The sequence below is a fragment of the Hyperolius riggenbachi genome, chromosome 11, assembly GCF_040937935.1.
Source record: "Hyperolius riggenbachi isolate aHypRig1 chromosome 11, aHypRig1.pri, whole genome shotgun sequence".
In the NCBI taxonomy this organism is placed as follows: Eukaryota; Metazoa; Chordata; class Amphibia; order Anura; family Hyperoliidae; genus Hyperolius; species Hyperolius riggenbachi.
The window spans coordinates 203,425,050-203,448,296 of NC_090656.1; the positions used below are offsets into that span (position 1 = coordinate 203,425,050).

The 23,247-nt window shown below is 45.4% G+C and overlaps 1 protein-coding gene across 6 annotated transcripts in view; it reads left to right on the top strand.

Annotated features, from left to right (window-relative positions):
- INSC (INSC spindle orientation adaptor protein) overlaps window positions 1-23,247 on the top strand; it is a 309,535-nt gene that overhangs the window by 70,851 nt on the left and 215,437 nt on the right. The window contains exon 1 of one of the 6 annotated variants that reach the window (XM_068260120.1): window positions 10,161-10,328. The exons of the other annotated variants lie outside the window; for them this stretch is intronic. The gene's annotated coding sequence lies outside the window, so the exon portion shown is untranslated. Of the gene's footprint in view, window positions 1-10,160; window positions 10,329-23,247 lie in introns of those variants that run through there. 6 annotated transcript variants of the gene reach the window in all.

Sequence of the window (23,247 nt, forward strand, 5' to 3'; positions counted from 1 at the left end):
TCAGGGCTACGGGCCTGTAGTTGTTGAGGTCGGAGATGCCCTTTTTCTTAGGAACTGGAATGATGGTGGACCTCTTGAAGCAGGCCGGGACTCTGCCCTCTGTCAGAGACCTGCTAAAGATGGCAGATAGGATGGGGGCAAGTTGTTCTGAACAGGTTTTGAGGCAGGCTGGGGACACGCCGTCAGGTCCCGAGGCTTTCCTGGCATTTAGCGTGGACAGGAGATGCCGAACGTCTGCCTCCCTCACTTCCAGAGAGAGTGAGTCCACACTTGGGTCGCTGTGCGCGGGGGCTGGGGGGGAAGGAGGTGGTGGGTGCCCCCCCCCCGGCTCGGTCTGCCTTTCAAACCTACGGTAGAATTTGCTTAGTTCTTCAGCTAATTCGAGGCTGGGTGTTGCATGTTGCGGGGGAGGCTTGTAGTTGGTGGCAGCCTTAAGCCCTTGCCATACGGCTCGTGAGTTTTTCGAGCGCAGGTTCTGCTTCATCCTCTCAGCAAACTCCTTCTTTGAGACTCTCAGCTCTCGCTTCAGAGCGTTCCTCGCCTTCCTGAATTCCTCCTGGTTTCCCGCCTTGTGAGCCTCCTCCTTACGTTTCCGCAGTAGCCGTAGCTTGTTGGAGAACCACGGTTTGTTATTCGGGTAGACCTTGAACGATTTGGTTGGGACGCAGGAGGCCTCGCAGAAGCTGATGTAAGAGGTGACATTGTCCGCCCACTCGTCCAGGTCTGGAGCTACCAGGGATTCCCAGTCCGTGCAATCAAAGCAGGCTTGAAGGTGAAGCTTGGCCTCGTTGGACCACACCTTGGAGGACTTCATGACCGGTTTTGCTGATTCCAGGAGCCTTCTGTAGGTAGGGATGAGATGAACAAGGCAGTGGTCGGAGGAGCCAAGTGCCGCCCCAGGGATAGCCTTGTAGGCATTCTTCAATGGCGTGTAACAGTGATCGAGGGTGTTCGGGCCTCTGGTAGGGCAGGCAACATGCTGGTGGTAGCGTGGCAGCTCTTGTCGAAGGTTTGCCCTGTTGAAGTCTCCCATGACTATGAACAGCGAGTCTGGGAGGGATATTTCCCACTGCGAGATGGTGTCACTGAGGGAATTCAAGGCAGATTTGGCGTCGGCATCAGGGGGAATATACACTCCGACAAGGACATAGGAGGAGAACTCCCGTGGTGAGTATGCTGGCCTGCAATTCACGAGTAGAAGTTCTAGGTCTGGGGAGCACTTCCTGTCAAGTACTGGTGGGGTGGGGCACCAAGAGGAGCTGACGTAGAAGCAGATGCCACCTCCTCTCTTCTTCTCAGAGAGGGAAGGGTCCCGGTCCGCCCGTATGAGGCTGAAGCCTGGGAGGTGTAGGGCGTTCTCCGGGATGTTCTCATGTAGCCAAGTCTCCGTGAAGCAGAGTACTGGGTTGTTCTCCCCGAGCTCCCACCTGCCGCAGAGGAGACGCAGTTCGTCCAGTTTGTTAGGGAGAGAGCGGACATTTGCCAGGAGTACCGAGGGGATGGCTGACCTCAAGCCCCTGCTCCTGAGTCTCACGCGGGCCCCAGCTCGACAGCCCCGTTGCTGCCAGCTTGCACTGGGCCAGGAGCGGAGTCCAGGACTTGCTGTATGTAGTTCTGGACCCGTTTTGGCAGAAGATTGGCCTCAGGGAGTGGTGGGCCACGATGTTCCCACCGCAGAAGTTGCTCCCTGGAGTACGTGGTACTGGTGGTGGTGCTGCTGCCTCAGCGCGTGATCACAACATGATCTTATTCCGCGCAAGCGCAGAAAGACCACATGTTGCTTCTTCAGCGCATGATCACAACATGCTCTCACTGCGCGCAAGTGCAGAAAGACCACATGTTGCTAATCCAGCGCGTAAACAGAACATGTTTTTCTTCTACTCAAGGGCAAGAAGAACATGTTGCTTTGTGGACAAGGAATGTGAGCAAATGTAAAAAATGTAACTTTTTGCACAGCAATTCATTGTTCTTACTCTGCACAAGGGCAGAAAATACAGCAACAATTTGCTGTGAAGAACCAAATTAATCCATCCAGTACCAGACAAAAGATAATACACATTTAACATATATACGTAAACAGTAATCCCATACATTAAAGAAAAGGATATCCATACATAAAGACAGGCATGTCACAAACGTATCACAACAGGACACAAGGAAAACCGAGAGAAATGCACTCTGTGTGTTTTTAAAGAGAAAAACCTGTCTAATTCCCCCCTCATCTAAAAGTAATCACAAGTGTCATTTGATCTCTCAGCCATGTCAGAAGAGAAATTCGGCAGTCCTCGACAGACACAGCTAATATGTAAAGACAAGATGTTAACCGTTTGTTAACTGCAGATTTATTGCAGGAGTTCTGTAAGCTGTAACAAAGTAATTTTTTTCTTTAATGCTGGATACACACGGTGCGTTCGCGAACTCGATTTTCCCGTCGATTCCCGGGAAAATCGAGTGCGTGAACGCACCGTGTGTATCCAGCAGTTATTATGTTGTTGCTATCTTGTAGAGCAGAGAGAAAGTTCTGAGTTCAGGTCTGCTGCAATGCAAAAATACTGCATTTTTTAGGGGAAGGCATCCCCTATTTAAAAAAAACAAACACTATCGTGAAAAAATGCAAAATTTTAAATACATAATTATAAGAAGTACATTTCTCCTAGAGTAAATGCACCTCAAATTACCTTTTTCCCATGTCGCTATTACTTACAGTAAGCAGTACAAATCTGACAGGTCTGAGAGGTTCTGGACTACTCCATCTCCTCAGGGGGATTCTCAGTATTTCCTTTATTATTTAGAAAAGCACTCTATGCAAAAGGATCTATACAAAGATTCTAGCCAGCCTCAGGGCCTGAGCCCACTGACTCAGTTGTGTCCCCATTTCAGTTACAAATCAATGTTACAGATGCTGAACAGCAGACAGAAGCGGACACAACTGTGTTGTGTCACTAATCACTTGCACACTATTTTGGCAGTTGGACTGAGCAACTGCCGTTCAGTAGGTGCTTTTGCAAAAAAAAAATCCCCTGTGAGGAGATGGACTAGTCCAAAACCTGTCAGACTTGTAAGATTTTTAGTGCCTACTGTAAGTGGCAGTGACATAAAAAAGTAAATTATAGTGCATTATATCCTAGAACAAATGCACATCTTATACATATCCATTTTACAATTTCTCACGCTAGTGGTCCTCTAACAGTTTTGGTGGTTGTTTCAACTGTCTGTGTTACAGGTTGCTAAGTGCAAAAATTGACTGTTGGTTTGTGTTTCATTTGGCCACACCCCTTAGCACTTGCCCTTGCCTTATTTGAAGTTTCTTTAGAGCTGCTTATTCCTAAAAGAAACACAGGTGCATCTGTGTATACTTACGGCCTTCGTTTGCATTGTGGGCAGCAGCTTGGTGTGGGCGGTGCAGGCTTCGGAGTTGTAGTGATGTTTGGGTTGTGGGCGGTGGCTTAGTGTGGGGGCGGTGGCTTAGCAGTAGTTGTGGTGCGCGCGTGCAGCTTCAGTTGCGTCCGTACATACTTACAGCCATCGTTCACAAACACAAATATATACTTACAGTATATACAGTATATATACACCCATTTTCCCTTTACACACCATTTTGATATGAATAATAATAATATCACTAGTTTTCATGTATTATGTTGGAAAAATGTCAGATGGAAGCCACAACATGGGGTGAAATATGAGCCACAGCTCTGCAGACTCCTATGGATGGGCCTCATATTGTGGAGGGTCTCACAACGGGGATCTATGGAAAGTTCCCAGCTCCTCTCATAATGGCTTTATTGTGAGTCCCGGCCGACCGCGTCCCTAATGGGTTTGTTGCGGATTCAGGAAATTGGATGCAGGAGTCAGCAGACCTCTCCACACATGAGATGGAAGAAAAGGCACTACTTGTTTGCTATATGCATGTCGCAGGGAGCCTGTCACCTCCCCGATGTCCTGCCTGACTCCTGTGTGCTCAATTCTGTCACCCCACCCCAACAAACTGCTAGGATAATTGGTTCCCCCTAAATTTGGCCCTAGACTGTGATAAGGATATTAGACTAAAGATGCATAGACACGCATGAAGAATGTCACCCGCAGTGATCAGGACTCAATTCCTCCCTTCTATAATGGTGCAATGTATGAATGATACGGGACTATACAGAGGCTTTCCACTACCGAGGGAAGTATCTAATTGTTTTTTGTATGACTTCAGGACTTCTTTAACCTGTTAGCAGCTTCTAGTGGCGTAACAATAGGGAATGCAGAGGTTGCGACCGCACTCGGGACCCTGCACAAAAGGTGCCCACTAAGGGCCCTCTTTCATCCATATTATTAGCATTTGATTGGTGCTGTGCTGGTAATGATCACCTCTAAGGGCTTGATTCTCAAAGCCGTGCTAACTGTTTAGCACGGGTGTGCTAAACAGTTAGCACGTGAAGTGCCATTCACGGACTTTTGCATGCGCAACATGCAGCGATTCGCGCGATCGCGGACTTTTGCGTGCGCAATTTGCCGCAAATTGCGCGTGCAAAAGTCCGCGATCTCGCGAATCGTGGCACTTTGCGCGCACAAAAGTCCGCGAACAGCACTTCACGTGCTAACTGTTTAGCACACCCGTGCTAAACCTGTAGGAGCCCCGATACCTCAGCCAAGCTTCCCCCCCTGACCGGAACTCCGATCCTCATGCAAACTAGGGGACAATGCGTTTTCCAGTGTGGTTGCCCGTTTACTAATGAACCTGCACTTACCCTCCACTATCGGTGATATTTCTGGATCCGCAAGGAGAATAGGTAGATGGGTTTCGAGAATTTCGACCACAAAGGAATATTGCATATTGTACGCTGTGAAGAATGTAATAGCGTCACCACCCCCATCCCACACCGCCCGAGCATTGCTGGCCAGCAGTGCAGACCTGCCCTTAGCCAATACCTTATATTTAGACCTTTCAATGTATTGTTGGGGATACCCCCTGCTCGGAAAGTCTTACCTCATCAGGAAGGCGACCTAGATCAGAACAATTCCTCACTATTCTGGTAACCTCCCCTGCCACAGAGGCCATGGCCTACGCCACCAGGAAGCAAGGGGCGGGCTGGCACACTCATGCAGTCAAGCGGCCAAACATGTGAACTGCAGCAGTCGGGCAAGTATATGGGACTAAGGGGATGAAGGGGCAGCAAACATGGGAAGTTTATTGTATCTGACCTGGGCTGTCTCATCATATTACAGTCGGCCGCTCTTCAAGTCCAACACCACCCTCCACCCAGCTCCAACCAGAACGGAAAGCATCAATTTGGCCCATAAATGGAATAACAATTATAACCATTCCTATCATTTCAGATGTAATTGATTTACAAAACAAATTGATAAAACGGTTGACAAATTGGTTGTTTGTAGTTGATAGACACCAACAATGCTATCCAATCAATCAGAAGGTTGGTCATTCAGTAAAATTGCATCATTAATAAGCATATTTAAATACATTGATTACTGAGATCAATAAAAGTGTGTGTGCCTTATCTGAACTTAGTGCCCCTTAGGTAGCTTTGTGCACACTAAATAGCTTTGTGCACACTAAAAGATGCACAAAGCTACATCGCACACTGCAGATAAGGCACACTAACTCAGATAAGGCACACTAACCTCAGATAAGGTTAGCGCTGTAGTTTGTGCCCATTAAGTGATAAGGCACACTAACCGGCTTAGCGCCAGTTAGTGAATCAAGCCCATAGTGTGTACCTAGCCTGAGAAGTCGCCACATAGGCTGGTGAGGCCGCTAGCAGCTGTCCCAGCCCTGACCTGTCGGATGAGCTCCGCTGGAAGCAGCAGAGTCTGCAGAATTCTTGAGTTTCCAGTGAGGCTCTGGCAGCGTTTTATTGCAGGAAACCGCAGCCAGCGTTTCATCTCTAGGGAGGGGGCCCCGCGCTGACCGCTTCATCTACAGAAACTTTATGCTGAGGAAGAAGCAGGAATGTCTGAAGGAAACACCTGCCTGATGAGAGACCGCCAAGCCCTGCGACCGGTTCAGCTTGTGTTTAGTCTCCTCGCCTTCCACTGGGGCTGCCCGAGGGTCAACAGCAGCGCCACAGAGTGACGCCCCCAGCATTATAGTCTGAGCAATATGTCACTCTGCAGGACTACAAGTCCCAGCATGCCCACCTATCTTCTTAGGCGTAACAGAAACTGTCCCAGCACTCTGAGTAATTACTGCAAATCTACAAGTCGCAGCTCTACAAGGCAGAACTATAAGTCCCAGCATCCTGAGTAGTTACTGCAGAACTACTAGTCCCAGCATCTAGAGTAGTTAATGTAGAACTACAAGTCCCAGCTTCCAGAGTAGTTGCCGCAGAACTACAAGTCCCAGCACTCTGAGTAGTTACCGCAAACCTACAATCACAGCATCATGAGTAGTTACAGCAGGACTACAAGTCCCAGCATCCTGAATAACTAGTAGTCCCAACATGACAGATAGTTATTGTAAAATCACCAATCCCAGCATACTGTGCAGTCATTTCTGAACTTTAAGTCCCAGCATGCTATGCAGTTAATGTGAAACCATGCTCCAGCAATTCTGCAATATTCTGCAGAACTACAAGTCCCAGCACTCTGAGTAGTTACTGCAGAACTACAAGTAGTTCCCAGACCACGGCTCAACAACGTCATCGGTATCCTAAAATAGGACATATATAAACAGGAGAAAAATAATCGTCAGAGGGAATCTATAATGTATATATAACAGAGTAACCAAGCAGCTCAGGGTGACCCAAACTACTAGGAATGTATAGGGGGATAAAAGGAACCAAAAAGCCCTCCTACTAAAAAAGCAAAGCTTGTTGTAACTGCCTTCTTAAAACAGAAGGACATTTGCAATAATTCAGTTATAAATGAACATCAATGACTGAATCAGTACAACGTAACCAAACATTCCAGACCTTATCAAATATAGCAATCGCACCTCTAGCTATCCATGTCAGTTTGTAAAGTGGGAGGGAGGCGTTTATTAATTTCTTTCACAGAATAATAGAAGGTTCTGACGATTGTTTCCATTCCATGGCAATAGATTTTTTTTTTTTTGCATAAAAGAATAGCATCCTAACCAACAGTTTTTTATGTTCATTCAAAGGCCATTCATCTACCATGCCCAACAGACATGCCTTATAAGAGGACACCACAGGAAGACCTAAGTCATTTCTCATAAAGGTCAGAACTTTATACCAAAACGCCAAGACAAGCGGGCAATCCTAGGTCATATGTCGAAAAGATCCAGGACTGTATCCACACCACTTGCACCACCCGAGAATTTGGAAATCTTGACTGGTGTAAAATAAATTTGATGAAACCACCGCAACTGAACCAATTTGTCCAGTGAGCAGACTACAGTCTTCATATAGGTGTCCTCAAATTCAGACCACTCTCCCTGAGATATCTCCTCCCCCCATTATTCCCATAATGACCTACATTTAGCTCGATAAACATATTTATAAGTAACAAGATTAGAATAAAATCTAGAGATGAGGCAGTCAAGCTCCTTATGTAGAAGCAGGCTCTCTACAACATCCAGGACCAAATCAGCAACCACACCTTAAAGAGACTCTGTAACAAAATTCTCATTCTTATTTCTTCTATCCTATAAGTTCCTATGCCTGTTCTAATGTGGTCTGGCTTACTGCAGCCTTTCCTACTTGCACAGTGGCTGTGTTATCTCTGTTAAATGATCTAATCTTCTCTCCTCTGTCAGGCTCAGGCAGTCAGGCTGGAATGTGCTGTGCTGCTTGTGATATGATAGAAGCTATACACACCCTCTCCAGGCCCCCTGCAAGCTCTGTGTGACTCACACACTCTGCTTACTTGAGCCTATCACAAGCTTTTAGCAGCCATGTCTTTTGTTTGTAAACACTGCCTAAAACTGGTAGTTACAAGCCAGGTTTGCAGCAGAGAGTGGCAGAAACAGCACAGAGGGTCCCAGCAGAACATAATGAATAGAATGGTATGCTTTTTATTGTAAGAATTTTAGAGTACAGATTCTCTTTAAGGGCTCTTTCACACTAAGACGTTGCGTTAGATGCGACGTTAAGGTCGCATAACGTGCCCCTAACGCAACGCATGTTAGTTTTGAAGTTGGACGTTACATTGCACTGCGTTATGCGTCTCTTGATGCATACTTTTTGACGCATACGGATCGAACAAAAACGGTGCATGCGGCACATTTTTAAAAAAAAAAAAACAACGTTACTGAGCATGTGCAAACAGTCTAACGCAGCCAAATAGGAGTATAACGCACAGCACGCTGCACTTTCATTTAACGTGCTGCGTTATACTCAAACGCAACGTGGGTACTGTGAACAGCCCATTGATTTTACATTGCTGTGATTTGGGCTGCGTTACAGGCTGCTGTAACGTGGGACTTTAACGTCCTACTGTGAAAGCAGCCTTAAAGAGACTCCGTAACAAAAATTGCATCCTGTTTTTTATCATCCTACAAGTTCCAAAAGCTATTCTAATGTGTTCTGGCTTACTGCAGCACTTTGTACTATCACAGTCTCTGTAATAAATCAATGTATCTTTCCCCTGTCAGACTTGTCAGCCTGTGTCTGGAAGGCTGCCAAGTTCTTCAGTGTTGTGGTTCTGCTATGAACTCCCCCCTCAGGGGGGAAAGAAACACACAAATGATCTCTTGAGATTCAAAAGGAAGGCTGTATACAGCCTGCTTGTGTATGGATGTATTTTCTATGTGTGGACATGCTGTACAGCAACCTACTTCCTGTTTTGGTGGCCATTTTGTTTGTTTATAAACAAACTTTTTAAAACTGTTTTTAACCACTTTTAATGCGGCGGGGAGCGGTGAAATTGTGACAGAGGGGAATAGGAGATGTCCCCTAACACACTGGTATGTTTACTTTTGTGCGATTTTAACAATACAGATTCTCTTTAAAAGAGTTAAAGGTGTACTGTAGGGGGAAAAAGAGTTTAACTTACCTGGGGCTTCTAACGGTCGCCTGCTGATGTCCTGTGCTGTGTCGGGGCAAACTGCCAGCTCATTTCCAGAATTTGCAACTTTAATGTCGCTACCACTGCGCCTGCACGGCCGCGTCCTCCCTCCTGCTGATGTACAGGCGCAGTATAGTCTGTGGCCACGCAGGCGGAGTGGTTTGCGACATTAAGGTTGCAAATTCCAGAATTGAGGCAGAGGCGGGGACCAGAGGATCGTTTTGTCCCAGCGCAGGCATTGGAAGTCTGCGGGGGACCGCACAAGTTTGTCTCAGGCAGCAAAAAGTCTACAACTGGTCCTGTATACTGGGCAACTATACTGCAGCAACTATACTGGGGGGCAACTATACTAGCTACCTATACGGGGAAACTATACTAGCCAACTATACTGGAGCAACTATACTACCTATACTGGGGGCAACTATACTACCTATACTCCGGCAACTATACTAGCTACCTATACTGGGGCAACTATACTACCTATACTGAAAACAACTATGCTACCTATACTGGGGGCACCTATACTAGCTATCTCTACTGTGGCAGCTATACTGGGGGCACATATGCCTAGCGACTTACCTACCTATAGCATGAGTGAAAATTTTCGGGTTCTGTGCTATCACTCCAAAGCGGGTGGTTTGGGGGGGGGGGGGGGGGGGGGGCGGTGAATGGCTGGGGGGGAGAGGCGGGTATCCTCACAAGTTTGCCTCGGGCAGCAAAAAGTATAGCACCGGCGCTGATTACACATCGTTTCATAGCACTCTGCGTGGTTACCGCAGAACTACAAGTCCCAGCATCCTGAATAGTTAGTGCAGAACTACAAGTCCCAGCACTCTGGGTAGTTACTGCAAAACTACAAGTCCCAGCATCCTGAGCAGTTGCAGCAGAAGTAATCTCAACATGCCAGATACTTATATTGGAACCACCAATCCCAGCATACTGTGCAGTTATTGCTGAACTTCAAGTCCCAGCATGGTATGCAGTTAATGTGAAACCAAGCTCCAGCAATCCTGTAATATACTGTAGAACTACAAGTCCCAGCATGTCCCCGTAGAGTCAGTGTGTTTCTCCGGCTGTCTTCCAAGCGTCGCTCTACCCCATCATTTCCCCCAGAAAGCTTCTGCCCTCCCCTCTCCAGTCTCTAATTACCATGCTGGAAGTTTGAGAGATCTGCCCGTCTCTGGGCCTCACCACAAGTCTGGGGAAATATTTCCTCTGCCATGGCACACCAAAACAGAGTGCGAGGCGAGCGCGGCTGGTATGTGGAGCGTCCCAGGCTGCACCCTGCCCTTCCTCACAGCCTCTGGGAGACGGAGGAGAGAGGAGCCGCCACCAGGAGCCCGCACTGCCACCAGGTGAGTCACATGACTGAGGGGGTATCCACACTGCATCATAACTCTGCATGTCAACTCACTGCCTATACATCTCTATGGAGCAGGTCATATATCTGCATTGTAACAGATCACATTATTCTAACTATAATATAACACAAGCAGTGTCTATTGCAGTTCCCACACACAAGTGATTCCAGCGTGAACTCTGCCCCACTTTCCCCCAGACTCTGCCCAATACACTCAGCTCTGAGGTCTGTCCAAACTGAGCCCAAGAAGCTGCTTGGATTGGTGGTGAAGCATCTTCCATCTACTGCAGGTCTAACAGAAAAAGTTTTAAAATCTACTTTACTTCAGAGATCTTATCATTTGTAACCTTAGCATAGCTCCCAACTCTCCCCTTTTTTCGGAGGGACAGTCTCTCTTTTTGGGAACCAAATCCCTATGTCCGTCTTTTTCCTCATTTGTCCCTCTTTTAGGACTGATGTACACATCGGTGTAAATATATTTATTTTTTGTACTGAAAAAAAAATGTTATAAATTGGCTCTACACTTTATTCTCATCCTTTAAAGTGATATATTTCTTATTTTCATTTTTCACATGTTATTTTGAAATAAAACGAATGATTATAAATAAGGACCAGTACATATTTTGCTTATGAATTCTTTGTGATATGCGTGGCTAGAGTCATGGCCGGATTCCAGGCAAGGCCACAAAGGCCATGGCCTAGGGCACCAGGAAAGCAAGGGGTGGTCTGTGGGCAGCAGGGTGGCAGTAGCAGTTAGCCTGACGAACATTCGTCCTGATACACCGAGTTTGCACATAGTGGTGGACGGCTACTAACAACTATATCTGGCATTTAGAGGATGAAGGAGCAGCGAACGGATGTGCTGCCAAAGAGTTTACAATCTAATCCCTGCCATCAAGTCACTTACTGTCCTCAGAGGAGCTTATAATGTAATCCTTGCTATCACTTCACTAACTGTCATCAGAGGAGCCTACAATCTAATTCCTGCCGTGTTGGGGGGGGGGGGGGGGGGAGTTTAGGATGCTATCGGTCCAGGGGCAGGTGGTGATAGTGGGCCTTGGGTGTTAAAAAGTACAAGTCTGGCCTTGGCTAGATGTGTGGCTGGGCGTGGCTAGAGGTGTGGCAGGGGTGTGTCTTAAAGAGAAACTGTAACCAAGAATTGAACTTCATTCCAATCAGCCACTGATACCCCCTTTCCCATGGGAAATCTTTTTCTTTTCACAAACAGATCATCAGGGGTTTCTGTATGGCTGATACTGCGGTGAAACCCCTCCCACAGTTTGATGTCAGGACCTTGTTGCATTGTTTACAGCTGTTTCTAACTGCCAAAAAAGCAAGCAGCATTTCCTTCCACAGACTGTCAGCAGTAAAAATGTCGCCATGTGATAAATGTCAGAATGTAAATCGGGGAGAGGAAAGATTTTGCAATGGGCAAACCCTGACTAAATCATTTATACATACTTATTGTAAAAATTAAGCACTTTTTTATTACATTATTTTCACTGGAGTTCCTCTTTAAAGTGTCCCTCTTTCCTAACTCAAAAAGTTGGGAGTTATGCCTTAGCATCTAGTGAGGAAAATGGTACTAAGAATTGGCTGAGTGGGTGGGAGTGTGGAGAGTGGGTTTTAGTTTTTGTCTAATAACTTCTCCCTTTGGCTGTCTCACTTCATCTTTATACAACTTTTTCAGCACTTAGTAAAATAGGAACAATTAATAAAATTGCTTTTTTCTGTACAATATCCATTTACGGTATAAAGGATTTAGTCAATGTTTGTTCAATTTTTCCGATCCCTGATTTAAATTCTGAAATTTACAAGTGGCGATATCTTTAGTTGTGTCGGTTGATCTCTGTGGAATTTTTTTTTTTACTGAAAGTTACGAAGCCAGTAGAAAATATACCTGGTTTCCCAGAATGCTATGGGAGGAGAATTCTGCATAGCTAAACAACCTAGGATAAGCATCACTGGGAGGGAGGGGTAACATACCAATATACTGTACAGCAGTATATACTGTAGATATAGGAAGTATTTCTGATGCCGAAACCAGGAAAATTAACATAAAACTGTGTATCTAGAATAATTGATTGCAGTTTACTATATATCACCACAGTGCCTCTTTAATAAAAAAGTGTCATAAGTAAGTTCAAAAAGGTAAAATTAGAATTAAAGGATACCCGAGGTGACATGATAAGATAGACATGGGTATGTACCCTGCCTAGCACACAAATAACTATGCTGTGTTCCTTTTTTTTCTTTCTCTGCCTGAAAGAGTTAAATATCAGGTATGTAAGTGGCTGACTCAGTCCTGACTCAGACAGGAAGTGACTACAGTGTGACCCTCACTGATAAGAAATCCCAACTATAAAACACTTTCCTAGCAGAAAATGCCTTCTGAGAGCAGGAAAGAGATAAATGGGTCAAAAGTTCATAAATTTTAGCTCTGGCATACTTCAATGAATGTGTCATTGAGCAAAAACAATAAAACAGTTAAAGGGAACCAGAGACGAAGCACTCATGTATTTTACAATAAATCAATGGGAACATGACAGTAAACACCTACCCTGCTCTGTTTCATTCTTCTCTACTAAATCTGCCTGTAATCAGCCCTGATAAGAATCCCCGACTGAGCATTCAGTCTAGCTTTTCCCGGAATGATTATAGATGAGTCAGTATTCTGTAATGTCTTTTCAAGCCCAAGTCTGCCCCCCTTGTGGCTCTGCTTTGCTGCTATTTATCCTCGAAGCAACAAAGCAGAGCCACAAGGGGGCAGACTTGAGCTTGAAAAGACATCACAGAAGACTGACTCAGCTATAATCATTATGGAAAAATCTAGACTGAATGCTTATCAGGGCTGATAACAGGCAGATGTAGCAGAGAAGAATGAAACAGAGAGCAGGATAGGTGTTTACTGTCATGTTCCCATTGATATAAAAAGTAAAATACATGAGGGTGCTTCGGCTCTGGTTCCCTTTAACTGTTTTATTGTTTAAACATGAAATAAAACTGTGGAATATCTTAAAAAGTCATTTTTAGGAGAAGAAAGATAGATACAATTGTTTATTTCATTAGTTTATTTTCACCTCGGGTTTCCTTTAAATCGTATGTCTGAAATAAGACTGTGCTACTTACCCATGTGCTTTCCATATATAACCAAATTTGGATTCTCAAATAGTGTGCATGAAAAAGGGGCGCCAGGTCGCGATTTTTACTGGGATTTTAATGAAAGTGAATAGGAGAGATTTTTGAAAAGCGCTAATCAATCACAAGCGCTCAGAAATATATATATTGTGGCTGAGCCCTTCGTGTCCTTTCTCCTGCCTGACACCACTTGCTTTTCTTTTTTCACTTAGAAATATCAGGTCAGAGGGAGGAACTGCCAGCCTCTTTTGTGAGGCTGAATTTGAGTTGCACCCCATTGAAAAAAGCATGCTGCAATGTGACACAACCCAATGCAATGCATCTAAAGGCAGATTCGACAAAGAGACCATTTTTATCTCTAATCGAATCTGATTAGTCCCTTGCCAATTCTGCCCATAAACTACAGGCCGATTCCCGTCCAATTTCAGCATGAAATCTTCAGAGAATCGCCTGAGCCCACTTCCCCCAATGTATAAATGTGCCCCCAGTGTGCATTTATACATTACCTGTCCTATAGTAACCTCCGGGCGGCACTCTGTACACACTACTGGCGCATATTGTCTGACGTTAGATGCTATTCGCCGACGTTAGATAATATGCACCAGTAGTGTGTAGGGATATTATGGGAAACCACGCAGGTTATGGGACACCACGCGGAGACTGCAACAGGACAGGTAATGTATAAATGCACACGGGGGCACATTTATACATTGCAGCGGGGGTTTCGTGGTCTCGTCGCTCGCTCAGAAATCACGCCCGTACTGCCGCACACCCGACCAACCAACTTTGGCCCGACATCTTGCAGCATGCGCGATAGACAAAGCGAAATTGGTCGCTTTGTCGGTTGGGCATGCACTTGGCGGCAACGATTTTCATTCAATTATAATAATCTAATTGGATGGTCGATCGGCCGCCAAGTCGCCTGATGTATGGGAACCTTAAGTGTGAATCCAGCCTCAGTGGTATCTGCATTCAGCAGCTTTCTCTGCCTGCGGTGTGCTGAGCCTGTAATAAGTCCTTTGAACCCACAGAAAACATAAATAAGAGCAATAGGAGAGGAAGGTAGAAGAAAGAGCAGGGGCGCAACTACAAATCACAGGGCCCCTCTGAAAAATGTTGATGGGGGCCCCCAACGTTCACCCCATTTCCCTTGCCTACACCGGGTGACCCTCACAGCTTGGAGGGCCCATCTTGCAAGGGCAACAAAACAAATGTGTAGACGCCATAGCTTTCACACCCATAACAAGTGTAGCCACAAAAACACCTGGTCTGAAAGATGGACCCCTGTATCATAGGGAGTGAAGTAGTAGTTGGGGCCCCCACAGCTCTAGGCCCCCTTGTGGGTGCAGGGTCTGCTCCACTCTAGTTACGGCCCTGAGAAATAGGCCACTCCCAAACAGTTTTCTAAACTCTGCTGAGATCAGGCAGTTGAGATTTTGGAGCATGAAAAACATTTTTTGTAACGTATTCTATTTGCCCTGTACACTGGGGAGGAAAGCTCGGGAAACAAGATCTGTGAAACTGTCTAGACGGCTTATTTTAAGTACTTTTTTATTTTCTTTTGCTGGCTGTGAATTGAAAACGTATTATGTAACTTGTGTCACCACCAGCTATCTTGATAATGTAATGATGGAGGCAGACTCGGGGCGGTGTAAAACCATGTTTGCTAAATGGCGGAACAATGGCAGCATGATGAATGGCTAAAACGGAAACAAATGTAACTGAAAATCTGGCTCTGACAGGAAAGTTACAGAAATAAGAAAAATAACTTTTTTTCCAGTTATAAATGCAGTTACACTTCATTTATAGAGATGGTCGTGCGCTTTGCTGAACCTGTGTACGAGGCGAACCAGAGAAGAAACATCCTCATGTATTTTACCATATATATCAGTGGGAACATTAGAGAAAACACCTACCCTGCTTTCTGTTTCATCCTTCACTGCTCAGTCTGCTTGTTACCAGCTCTGATAAAATACCCAACTGAGCATTCAGTCTGGCTTTGCTCAGGAATCATTATAGCTGAGTCATTATAGCAGTGCCAGAAGGGGGCAGGCTTGGGCTTGAAAAGACATCAGAGAAGACAGACTCAGGTATAATGATTCCTGAGCAAAGCCAGACTGAATGCTCATTCGGGGATTTTTTCAGGGCTGATTAGAGGCAAGCTGAGCAGTGAAGAATGAAACAGAGCAGGGTAGATGTTTTTTCGAATGTTCCCACTGATATATATGGTTCACTTTAAAGTGAGTCTGAAGCGAGTATAAAAAAAAAAAATACTCACCTAAGGAGAGGGAAGGCTCTGGTTCCTGTAGAGACTCCCGTTCCTCCTATGGTCCCTGCGTTCTAATGCTGGATCCCCCGTTAGCAGTCTCACGAGAGGAACGGGAAGGCTTTTTTTAATACTCACTTCAGACTTGCTTTAACCTCCTTGCCGGTTATCCCGAGCTCAGCTCGGGGTAACCTGCGCAGGAGGATTTCTCAGGCCCCGCTGGGCCGATTTGCATAATTTTTTTTTTGTTACAAGCAGCTAGCACTTTGCTAGCTGCTTGTAACTTCCGATCGCCGCTGCTCGCCGCCGATCCGCCGCAATCCGCCGCGCCGAGTCGCTCCCCCCCGCCCCAGACCCCTGCGCTGCCTGGCCAATCAGTGCCAGGCAGCGCTGAGGGCCGGATCGGGATTCCCTGTGACATCCCGACGTCCATGACGTCGGTGACGTCATCCCGCCCCGTCGCCATGGCGACCGGGGAAGCCCTGCAGGAAATCCCGTTCTCAACGGGATGTCCTGCATACTCTGATCGCCGAAGACTATCGGAGTGGGTGGGGGGATGCCGCCGCTCAGCGGCTATCATGTAGCGAGCCATGGGCTCGCTACATGATTTAAAAAAAAATAAATAAAAAAAAAGTGCGGCGCTGCCTCCTTGCCGGATTTTTTAGACCGGCAAGGAGGTTAAAGGACCACTATCGCAAATAAAATTGCCAGTTAAAATCTGACAGAGCCAAGGTTTTGGGCCAGTCCATCTCCTCTTGGGGGATCCTCAGGGTTTTCTTTGTTTTCAACAGCATTTCCTGAACAGCAGTTACAAAGTCTAATGCTGGGCATACACGGCCCAGATTCTTCTTATCAATCGAGCCGCTGATATCTCGATTGATAATTTCCGACATGTCCGATCACCGTGTGGATCGATTCCCGGCTCGATCCCCGCGGGCGGACAATAGGCAAAAACGAAGCGCTGATATGCGCTGAGAAGGAAGTTCTCCTGACGTTAGTCAGGAAGTGAACTCTTATCCCAGAAATGAATAAATACTATGTATGTATATATTCATAACAGCGCAAATGCAATTGCCGGATAAATTGATTTGAGTACATGCAGTGCTTTGCTGAGCGGAAAGCAGACGCAATGCGCTGATATAATACAATAACAATAACATTTGTAAAGCGCTTTTCTCCCATAGGACTCAAAGCGCATAGTTGTGTCTCAGATTAATACAGGGTTGCAGGCTGGGTTGTGTTACAGAGGAGATAGTCAGATGTTCATGAATGCCAGACTGAAGAGGTAGGTTTTCAGTTTAGACTTAAATGCTTCCAGGGATGGAGCTGTCCTGATTGGGTGTGGCAGGGAGTTCCAAAGTGTAAAGGCAGCATGACAAAAGGCTCTGTCTCCAAAGGTTTTGAGGTGGACTCTGGGGGTGACCAGGGTGTTGCGTCCTTTTGATCTAAGATTGTGGGGGGTGTGATGCAGTTGCAACAAGTCCTTCAGGTATCCAGGGCCCAGATTGTGCAAGGATTTGAATGTCAGTAAGCCAATCTTAAACAGAATTCTCCATTTTATCGGTAGCCAGTGGAGTGAGCTCAGGGTTGGTGGGATAGTTCATATCAGCACATTGCGTCTTCATTGTACTAGCGATTTCATTGCACTAGCGATTTCGGGGCGTTTTTAAAAAATCGCTGCCGCTCGAAAAATATGCAAAACGCCCTAGGTGTGAACAAGCCCTTACTGACAAAATAGCGTAAGAGTGAGTAGGGAGGCTGGCTGGTATCTTACTATTTTGGCAGTTAAACTGCTGTTGAATACAAAGAAAGCCCTGAGAATCCCCCATGAGGAGATGGACTGGCCCAAAACCTCTCGGTTCGGTCAGATTTTAGCTGCCTAGTTTTTTCGCAATAGTGGTGCTTTAACACAATGCTGAGCAGTGGCCGTCCAGTTTTGATAACAGAACATATATGAGGGCAGGTGGGGGATTCCACAGCTGATACAGAACTCTGCTGTTATCGCCAGCTGTGCCCCCTGTGTGACACCCTGGCACCGCGTCATCTGCCAGCGCACACGGAATTCCAGGCGACATTCTAGGCCGTCGTCCGCAGCAGCGGAATCCAGTAAATGGGACAGAGGAATTCTTGGTGACAACGGGTCATTGTGCAGCTTCGCCAGGGGACAAAGCCTCTCTGTGCTTCATCATCTGGGAATATTGGCTGGAAGTGTAATATGGCTTCCACGTTCTAAAAACCACAATTCAGCCCAGAGTGGACTGAAGGACTACAAGTCCCAACATTGCCCAACCAGTCTCCAGTCCAGAGAGCTCTGATCTTCTGTGTACAGCATCTTCACATAGGCATTTATAGTGGAACTAGATTCAGAACTTGATTACTCTCTGCTCTAAAAGATTAGCCACAGCATGATAACCTTTATGGGAGAAAATGTTTTCATCACAATTTATGGAAATCCTACTGTAGAAAAAAGTCTTAACTTGGTTTCACTTTGCAGGCAGCACTGAAAGGGTTAAATCTGAGGCCGCCTTCACACTGCAGATTGGCAGTGCAGTGCGGCGGCCACCCGTCAAAAACAGGACTTCGGGGATAACCACGTTAGTACGCGATAATCCCCGTCTGGCATCCGGCCAGGTAGGAAGTGATGCTCACTTCCTATTGGGCAATTGATGACGGGCTCCGGAGATTAGTCCATGCCAGTGGGTGCCGGTTCACAGCCTCGGACAGGGTTGCCACCTCATCCCTTCAAATCTAATTTATGCAGGTTCTGGGGCTACTCACACATAATTAGTGCCTAAACTGCATGTAACTAGCTACAAGGCATGTGTAATTCATATGTGTCGGTATTTAAAGGGATGAGGTGGCAACCCTGGCATCGGAAGAAGCGCAGCTTGGTATGAAACGGCCGTCAGGCTTCTTGTGCCCGCACACACTGGTAGAGACCAATCTCCAGAGCCCCAGTATGTTCTTTGTGCACATTCATTTCTAACTATGCACTACACAGATGGAATGTGATCGCTGCACTTAACCAATAAAATCCATACTAGCAGCAGTAACAGTTGCTCTCTCTCGTCTTTTGAAATGTACGGCACCTGTCCATACAATAGTATTGAAAGCACACTGCCTCCTTACCGGGGAATATGAACAACAGTTTACATGCACATTGTAGTGCCGACTAAATAACTCTCATCTTTTACTTAGGGCTCGATTCAGTAAACGGTGCTAACCCAGTTAGCACGCCTAAAGGCTTTGGGCATGCTAACTAGGGTGCTAAGTAGTTAGCACATACAAACTACTTAGCACCGTAGTTAGCACATGCAAACTTAGCACCATAGTTAGCACATGCAAACTACTTAGCACCGTAGTTAGGACATGCAAACTACTACTTAGCACCGTGCTAACAAGGGTGCTAAGCTCCATGGTTAGATACCCCTGGTCTTGCTAATTATGATCTTGTAAAAGATCGAATATTTGGAAATTTAAATTCAATCTGAGCTCTATATATTATGTGACGATCATTATATTATTGTTAACAATACCTTTCATCTTCCACAGTGATAATTGATGCTGAAGCTACTGTTGGAAAAGTTAGGAGGCGCACTGCTACACTGCATATTCTGTCATATGTTCCTTTTCTTTGTTAAATAAACACTGATTTTTTTCTTCTAGGGTGCTAAGTAGTTTACATGTGCTAACTACAGTGCTAAGTAGTTTACATGTGCTAACTACGGTTCTAAGTAGTTTGCATGTGCTAACTACTTAGCACGTGCAAAGCATGTTAGCACATGCAAAGTGGCTTTTCACTGGCGTGCTAACACTTAGCACCCTTTTCTGAATCAAGTGTGCTGTGCAAGAATTTGGATCCGCTTTAAAGCACTAATTCTGGACACAAAAGTTTCTCCAGTACCGTGTGGGAGGATCCCCTTAACTATACTCTTACATATACTGTATTACTTTTAATGTACTTGGTCAGGAGCCCTAACCCAGCCACTTCATATTTCCAGGTTTGCAAGCTGCGATTTTTGCAAACAGCTCTGTCTGTCCCCACAATGAGAAACTCTTGTTAATCCGCATCATGTCCCTCCTACCTTCCCATAGAAACAGATGCGTCACCCTGCTATAGCGAGGTGTCTGTACAGCACTCGGCTACTTAACTGTCACCCAAAGGATTGAATCTCGATCCCTTTGGGTGACATCCTTGTGCGTGTGTACACAGTTTTAGGGCTGTTTTCCAGTAAGAAGTGTGCTCCGATAACATTTCTTTTATCTTTCTCTACCACAATTGTGCTGAGATCGATCGTGTATGGCGCCATTGCCATGCATCTGCGATTGCGAGGGGGGAATTTTCTATCATGGAAAAATCGCATATTGATGCACTTGCTATTTTTATTTTCCTCTGCTCTTATATTTTGTATAGGAGGCCATTCGCAGGAAAAATGCAACAGGAACAACTATTGTGATCGGGAAAAATTGCTTCCCAAATGCAGCACACTAATGGAAACATCCCCTCCCCCTGCAGTTTCCAGTATTTTAGAAGTACCTGGCGCTTTGGGATTCGAATGGAAAATAGCCTTTAGAATAATGGACTCTTGCACAGGACAGAAGGAAAACAGAGAAATGCACCTTGTATATATTTAGAGAGTTTAGTCTGTCTAATTTCCCCCTACCTGTGACTTATCACAACTGTAATTTGGTCTCTCAGCTCTGTTAGCTGACTGAAGTTCTGAGTTCAGGTCCGCTGTAACCTGGCAGTATTGACAGATATACACGTCAATACAAAATATGCTGTGAACAGTATTGACATGTATACACGTCAATACTCTCCTGCAATGTATACTAGACCCTTGTTTGACACATTTTGGCAAGTTACAGGAAAAATAAGGTTATGAAAATTAATTAGATCACTTTTTGCACAGAAATCCTGGGGAAATTGAAGGCCAGGGAGGTTAAAGCCACTGGAAGCAGTGAGGTTATCATAAGTGAAAATAGTAACTACTTGACACCATGAGCTTGCCGGGTAGTGTGGAACTATTTGATAACAGTACTGTACCTTATGCTGGTTTTACAACTTTGCAGCCATTAAAGGGTTAATCTGAGCCAAGGCCGCTGCCTTGTTGCGGGGCGAGAAATGTCTTGTGAAACACAGTAATAGGTTTTCCAGCTTAGTAAACAAGCAGTGATGGGACTGCTGGTCTATGCTGGGGTCACAGAGGAAGCCAGGCCGGGTAATGCATTCAGCAGAAAAGGTCTATCGGGCCTGAAAATGACTTCACCGGCTTGTTTTGCAGGCCAGTGTGTGTGAGTTGTCCCATCCCAGCCAGAAAGCACTGATCATGCTATGAGAACTCTTCTGTCAGTTGCGCTGTATTTTGTAAGATTTGGACTGGTCAGGTGTCATTACCCACAGGTGGGTGTGGTCTATTCCATCCAACACCGTACAGCCCAGTTGGTGGGGTTATTGGTCAGTCAGACTCTCAGTACCATCGGGAAAGGCTTAGAAGTGGTCGATATAGTGGAGATAACAGGTCAGGAAGCATCCATTTAAAGTGGACCTGAACTCTTGCACAGGACACAAGAAAAACAGAGAGAAACGCACCCTGTGTGTTTTTAGAGAGAAGAGCCAGTATTATTCCCCCTCATCTGTAAGTAATCACAAGTATTTTTTTTTAATTCTTTTTATTGAATTTTGTTACAATGACAAATTAACCAAAGATTGACTCACTTGCAGGTGAGTCCACACAAAAAAAGACTCATAGTACAACATATAGTACAAACCAGAAACAATCCACCACCCGATGGCCACCCCCTCTATCCCCTCCCCATCCCCCCATCTACCACCAAGATAGATATACTCATTGTGCTGTTTTGTTAAATACACTAATAGTCAGGGTATTAATATACATATAATATGACTATAAATCATTGTATGTATTACCACAGTTGTAATTTGTTAGACTTCTGGATTTATACAGTATCTTTATTACTGGTCCAGGACTTCCATATTTTATCAAACTTTTGTGGACATCCCCTCGCTATATACAGGGGCGTATCTGGGTGACATAGTGCCTATGGCAAACACTGAAATTGCGCGCTCCCCCCTCCCCCCATCAGACCACCTTGTCCATAATGCAATGAAACAAGTCTCCCCAGCATAGGTTGCTAGAGTTAATCCCCAAGTTAAAGTACCCAGAGGTAGCACCCTAGTATAGGTAGCCACAGGTAATTCACCCAGTATAAGTAGACCCATGGTTACGTTGCCCTCCCAGTATATGTAGTTAGAGATGTCTCCCCAGTATAAGTAGCCTTTTTTTAGCATAAATGGTAAGAGGTATCCCCCAGTATAAGTAGTCCCTCAGTATAGGTAATGAGAGGTTCCCCTCAGAATAAGTAACCCGCCCAGTATAGGTTTGGCAGGTGTCCCCCAGTATAAGTAGACACCCCCCCCCCCCCCCCCCCCAGTATAGGTAGTGAAAGATGACCTCCAGTATAAGAGCAGGTACAAATGCCTGATTGGCATCCCTCAGTATGGTGGTGAAGCATAAGGGAGGAGGAGGCAGCCATGGCGCCCATGGCACAAGTCATGCCTGCACCCCTCTAGATACGCCTCTGGCTATATACGCCGCCTTGTACAGGTGTACTGACTCATTTATTAATTTTTTCCAATATTGAATCGAAGGTGATTCAGCCTTTTTCCAATTAAGTATAATAGCTTTTCGGTAGTGATACAGTAAGATGCCAATAAGTGTTCTTTGTGCTCTGGTAGGTGCAATTTTAGTAGTGTCCCCTAGAATACAGTACATTGGCTCACATGGCGTATGAATTTTTGTAATCTTAGTAATATACTCACAAATATCTTTCCATTTAGATGCTATGTTGAGGCAGAGCCATAGCATATGATCTAAATTTGCATTGTTGGCAGCGCATCTCCAGCATAGCACAAAGTAATCACAAGTATAATTTGATCTCTCAACTGTGTTAAAACAGAAGTTCAGCTAATATTTAAACGCAGGATGTTAACTCTTTGTCTACTTCCATGAAAGCAGGAAGTAGACACACTGCAGATTTAATGCAGGTGTTCTGTAAGCTGCAAGCAAAGAAATGTTTTTTTTTAAAGGTTATTATGCTATTGCTTATCAGAGAGCAGGGAGGAAGTTCTGAGTTCCAGTCCACTTCAAAGTACATTTACTCAGTTTACCCTTTTACTACATTGATTTGGTAAGATTGTAGAATCCTATCGTCAATGGATTCCTTTAGGGATCATGGTGCCCTATGAAAACTCTTAGTGTGGCGCCCCCATCTGGACAATGGTACATTCTAACTGAAAAGATGAAAAAAAAAAGATATTTTACTTGCCTCAGTAGTTGGAAGCCTCTGGATGGTCCATGTCACATGACATGCTGAGATTGGAACCGCAAAGTGATTGGCTGCAAGGAGCGCCCATGGGCTGCACTGAAGGGGAGTGAAGAGAACCTGTCCTGCCGCCGGGAGCAGGTAATCTATAATGCTCCACTGT